The 6043-nt window shown below is 40.8% G+C and overlaps 1 long non-coding RNA gene across 1 annotated transcript; it reads right to left on the reverse strand.

Annotated features, from left to right (window-relative positions):
- Nucleotides 1-415: 415 nt before the first annotated feature.
- On the reverse strand, nucleotides 416-1752 carry LOC144589277 (uncharacterized). The gene is made up of 2 exons (XR_013545318.1): nucleotides 1554-1752; nucleotides 416-865 (listed from the first exon to the last, which is right to left on the reverse strand). It is a non-coding gene; the product is annotated as an uncharacterized LOC144589277 (long non-coding RNA).
- Nucleotides 1753-6043: the final 4291 nt, after the last annotated feature.

Genomic DNA, 6043 nt, shown 5'->3' on the forward strand with positions numbered 1-6043 from the left:
AAATCAACCCTGAATGCTCCCTGGAAGGACAGATCTTGAAGCTGAGGCTCCAGTACTTTGGCCATCTCATGAGAAGAGAAGACTCCCTGGAAAAGACGCTGATGTTGGGAAAGTGTGAAGGCAAGTGGAGAAGGGGACGACAGAGGATGAGATGTTTGGACAGTGTCATCAAGCCAACCGACATGAATTTGACACAACTCTGGGAGGCAGTGGAAGATAGGAAGGCCTGGCGTGCTCTGGTCCATGGGATCACGAAGAGTGGGACATGACTAAACAACTAAACAACGACAACAACTATATCTTACTTTGCAGAAGATGTTAGATGCCTGGGGAAGGGTTGCCATAAGTTGGACTTGACTCGACAGCACATAGTTGTTAAATTTATATTTTACTGGACTGAGTTCATTTTACTGTATTTTGTTTTACTTTGAATTTATGCATATTTCTTTGTGTGCCACCAATTTTAGTTATAGGGGAACTTCCGAGTTGAACAAACCAGAGAAAGAAGGAAATAAGCCTTTATATTTCAGTTGGGTTTCCTTTTATCACTTGGAGAAAACTGTGATAACACAGTGGATTTCTGTGACAGCTAGGATTTGTATACACATATCTTATCATCATACTTTCCATAGGTCCAATAGCACTTCTGTGCAGATCACAGCAATGCCTTGCTTCATTGAACAATGTAAGAAATGTAGTTTTTGCTAATCACAGAAGGAATGGTGGTGCACGAATCACATGGCACTGTCATAGCTCTCAAGACTGGATGTGAGCTTTATTTCTTTCTTTGGTTGGTCTTCATTTTTCCCTTCATGTTGATGCTTCTGCATTCCTTCCAGTATCTTATTTGATTCCGGACAAGACCCTAAGAATAAGGTATTACTTGGTTATATTTGTCATACATTCAGAGCCAAATAAACACGAAAATATGTTAAGCTGGCATTAGGTAGAAGCCATCAACTTCCTTGGTTGTGCTCTGTCATTACTGTAAGAAAACCAGGTACGTATGCTCATTTAGCTACCTTCAGTTACACTCTAAAGGCAATTTGGGGGCCATTTTATGCCTTGCTATAAAATATATGGCTGGACTAGCAGAAAACATGATGGAAGCAGTTGGAAAAGCCAAACAGTATTACAGAAATGGCTCATCAAATCAGGAATGTTTCTCAGAATAAAGCCAGGCATTTTAAGACCAACTGTTCCTGGGAGCAGGTGCTTACTGGTGCCAAATTTGGGTTTTCTAATGCAGTGCATAGTCTTTGTTTCTACAAAAGCAATGTAAGAATGATTTGTTAATCATGGGTTTTGCAGTACCAGCAGAGATGAATATCTAATTCCCTTAGTTGTACAATGAAAACACTAGTAACTTTTGGAGTTAAAATAATATAGCAACCCCTAAGAAACACACACACACACACACACACACACACACACACACACACACACACACACAGAGAGAGAGAGAGAGAGAGAGAGAGAGAGAGAGCATTTAACCAGTTAAAGTAATTGGTCAGACATGGCTTATAAGAAAAAATGAAATAATTTTTACTCACTGATCTTGCAAGTTACAGGCTTGAACTTGGTTACAGATGTTTCAGTAAGATACACAGAACGAGTAGAGGTTATCAGAGGTTCATAGAATGAGTGAAGAAAAGATTCAAATGGTAAAATGAAAGTGAGTTCTCTCAGGCCCCATGGCTGAGAGAAAATGGTGGACATGAAGAGATGTTCAACGGAGCATTCTTCCTCTATCCTGTCCCCAAAACTTTGATGCCCCAAAACAAAGACATCTGAAGACAAAGGAGGGGGTCATCTTTGCCTGCCAACGAAAGAGCGTTAGTTGATTGGTCAAAAAGAGGAAGGGGTTGATGCATGCTACCCAGCAGATTAGTAAACGTGCACTTCCTTCCTCTTAGGTAATCATGCACAAATCTGCATACTGAATTGCAAATAATTCCAATATAGTTAACTCATTGAAAATATTCCTGTATTTTGAAGAAACTGAGAGATTTAACTTGATGGATCAGACACTTTTACTTAAGGGTCAGGACCAACCAACAGTAGTTTGTTTTTTCCAAGGGCATTGTATGGAATAAAAATTGTTCTGTTAAGTTACCTTTACTTATGCTTTTCAGATTAATAAACATAATTGGTTTAGCCATAGAGTTCTGGATGATAATAGAAGAAATATATTAAAAGAATGAATATCTAACACATGTAGAGCAAAATTTTGCAAGGGTGTTGAAGTGGTTGTTGTGAGTTTTCCGGGTGTTGAAGTGCTTCAGATGGGTATCTAAGTAAAGCGAACCAAAATCAAAATTCATAGAAAAAAGAGAATGTGTTTTATCCATCCATCCACACATTATGCCTTCTGCTGGTGTACAGCAGAAGAAATGCAATTCAATACCAGATACATGATTTTAAAGAGTGTGTGTATTATATTTTATAGTTTTTATAGATAAAATAAATGGTACCATGTTTGTATGGGAATAGCTTTGATGACTTGAGTTGCATGTATACAGGTGCAGAATGCTGGTCTGAACAGCAGTTGAAGGGTTGAATGCTGATTGGTAGCTGTGATTTGAATGTAGTGGGGAGGAGTCAGGTTGGTGGGTTAGTTTTAGAGAAGACATTTGAGTTGAGGATCGGCTGAGAAAATCTATTTTTGAGTCAGAATCCCAGTTCTATTGATTCTTTTCATACCTCTGTTGAACTGAATCATGGTCTCATGGTACATATACTGGCATGGATGTTCCCAGTTGTTTTCAAATTATCCGCCCCCATTTGAAACATTATGGTCAGCTACACTGTGGAATCTATTTATTTTCTCTACTGTTTCCTGGGGCAGTGCTCATAGATCCACTATGAGTCACACCCAGGGTGTCAAGTCTCCCTGGGTTAATTTGCTTCAGCTGACCACTCAGAAAGAGAAAATTGACACTCAGCCTTGTTTGCAGTTTCTCAAGGTACTCTGCCCTGTCTTTTGAAATCCGAAGGAGCCAGAGTTATGGCAGACCTAGCTTAACAAGCTGGAAACAAGGCTAACTGTCAAGTTCCTCTCTCTGCTGACTTTTCACTCTTTTTTCCTCCTTTGGTCACCAGGCTGCACTAGTGCTAGGACATCAAGCCATGAAAAGGAAAATAAAGAATGAAGGAAGAACAGGAAGCAAAGAGGAAAATTAGCACCCACTGGTTAAGGTCGTATCCTCTAGAGCTGCAGAAGACAAATTTGCTGCATCTTCCACATTATTGCTCTTCAGATATTTAAAGAGGGCTTTGATTACACCTCTTGATCTTCTCTTGTTCAGGCTATGTGTGCTGCCTTGAGCGCCTTAGAAGAAAGGAAGGAAATAACAATAACAAGTAAACATATACGTTTTTCTTTTGGTCCATTCTTATTTCTGTTGCCTAGCATTACATGGCCTGGATTTATGGAACTGTCTATCATAATTAGCAGGATTAGACCTGAATGTAACAAATGTCATAGGGTCAGCCTTGGTTTTGTGTCACCTTAACTCCCAGGGCTACTGGGCTGAACCATGGTAAAGATGTGCCGTAACTCACACAGTCAACTGAGCTCAACATACCACTTGGCCGGCATATGTCCATGCCCATTATACAAACAGTATCTGAAGGATGATCTGTGTTAGCTGCCTGTTTCCTGCCACTGATTTATAGCTGCATGAGCTTCATTGAACAGCCTAATGACTGCCACAGGAGGAGAAGGTTACTTCAAGGAAGACTGTTTGCTCCTGCTAGTGGTTCGTTGGCTGAAATGCAGTAGTCAGTCACACCAAGGGTAGGCTCATTGAATCAATGGAACTAACAGAGGTGTCAACTCATCCAATTCCCATTGATTTCATGGGCCTGCTCTAGTTGTGACTTAACACTGGATTTCAGCCAGTGGACAAAATGGAAGGCTCCTTTGCAGGATTAGCCTTCTTATTAAGCAGAGTGGGCATGCAGGGAACACAGTAGAGAATAGGTAGACTGGGACGGCCACATGGACAATCATCCACGGCATCCCACTCACAGCGCCTCATTCCGAAGAAGGACCAGGCAACCAGAGCATGGTCCATGGGGCAAGCACACCCTCTAGATCAAAGATGGAAAAGCCTTCCAAGCCCAAGTGTCAGATTCAATTTCCGGGGAGGGGGGTACATTCTAGTATTGTCGGATTTAGCTAAAAACATCTTATTATCAACAACAAAGTTTTAGAAGAGGTATGGCGTTCGCCCTCGTGCCCCTGCCTGACCCTCCAAACACAGAGCACACGAAAGCAAACTACTGCTCCTTTTCACCCGCTGCCACCAGTTGATCACAAAATCAACTTTAATTATGGAAGGATGAAGATGCAGGTCCAAACTTCACTGTCTTTTAAATAAAATATTTTTATTGACTACAGATATCTGAATATAATCATAGGTAACTTCTATTATCATCAATCACAACCTTCTATTTGTTATTACAGTTCTTATTCACTTTACTGTAATCACACCTCAGATCTCCCAAATACCATACTCTATCTCCTTCTTCACTTGCTCTGACTCTTACTGACTCACTCACTCTCTGACTTCGCCTCTTTATTACATTTCTCTCAGCTCCGCCTCTCAGCAACATTAGCCTGAAACATGAATATTCGTAGCTACTTAACATAATAAGGGTGAATGCTACAAGAGGCATTTCAGAAATTTAGATTGGGGGCATATAATATTCAAAACCTGGGAAGAATCCTGCAATGATAACATGGGGTTGGGGAATATGGCTATCCGGAGAACCAGAATTAGGAGCTAAGGATCAGGGTTTGGCCTCCAGGACTGAAGAGGTTTCTCACCTCTTGTTCCAAAACTGGTGACACAACAATATGTCCCAGTGTACCCAAGGTCAGAAGGTTAGCTTAGGGATCAGGCAACATGGGACACACAGATATGTCCTCCAATGCCTCGCTTCCTCCTCAACCGAGACTGGGAAAGGTGGTGTCTATATGCAGTGGGGGGGTCTGATTCCAGAAGGGAATGCATAGACATCTCACCCCATTCTTTTCTCTCCTCCATTGAAGTTGTCTCAACCCAATGGGACACCTCAACTGAGAACCCAACAAGATGCCTCATCCCCAGGGTGAAACCCTGTGGGTTTGCTTGCTTGTTTTGTATCTTCTTCTTCTTTTTTATTACCAGATACAGTATATTTCTTTTAACTACTGTACTGATTATTATCCAAATGCATGTTTCTGTAAGCAAAAGGCACTAATGCTTTTGTCTGTTTTATTTTTATTTATTTCCTATATTTCATTTTTTTCAGACTCCAAGATACTTAAGAATAACTTGTAAGGGACTCTCAAGGGGAACCAACAGAAAATATTTACTCCATAATACCCAGTGCTTGGAGGGTGTGTGTCTGACATCCAGACTACCATGGCCAAGCAGATTATTATAATATAGTTACCCTTCAAAATATTTATAGGATATTTACATGTGTAGCACTATATGCCTCCTCCATGATTTATTCATCATTCTGATGATGAATGGAATAGAGTAAGCCAAAACAGTTACTACAAAACAGTGTCTTACGTGAATGATATCTAGAAGGACTGGCAGAATGCACCATCTTTTCCACAAATAAAACATTTAAACAAATGGTACTGAACACAGGATTGCTTGTTTAAAGTCAACATAAGTAAAGTCAACCCATAGCAATATGCATTGCCACTTCCACAGCAAGATGGCAACCTGTCTTATGAATGTATTTGCGAATACTCAACTCCCAAACAAACTGCACCAGAGCAGAGTGCTGTCCTCTGAAGATGCTGGCCACAGAGACTGGCAAAACGTTAGGAAGAACAACCTTCAGAACATGGCCAAAGAGCCCGAAAAACCCACAACAACCATTGTCTCATGAATGTTGCTTTATCATTAAGTAACAAAACCCAAACCATTAAGTAATAAGAACTTTTGGTCCAGGATCCTAGATTCCAATCCAAGTCTCAGGTTGTGAAGCCGGTTCCAGCTGGAGGCTTCCTGAAGATGGCGGCAGCATAGAGGAG

The sequence above is a fragment of the Pogona vitticeps genome, chromosome 1 (assembly GCF_051106095.1).
Source record: "Pogona vitticeps strain Pit_001003342236 chromosome 1, PviZW2.1, whole genome shotgun sequence".
Classification (NCBI taxonomy): domain Eukaryota; kingdom Metazoa; phylum Chordata; class Lepidosauria; order Squamata; family Agamidae; genus Pogona; species Pogona vitticeps.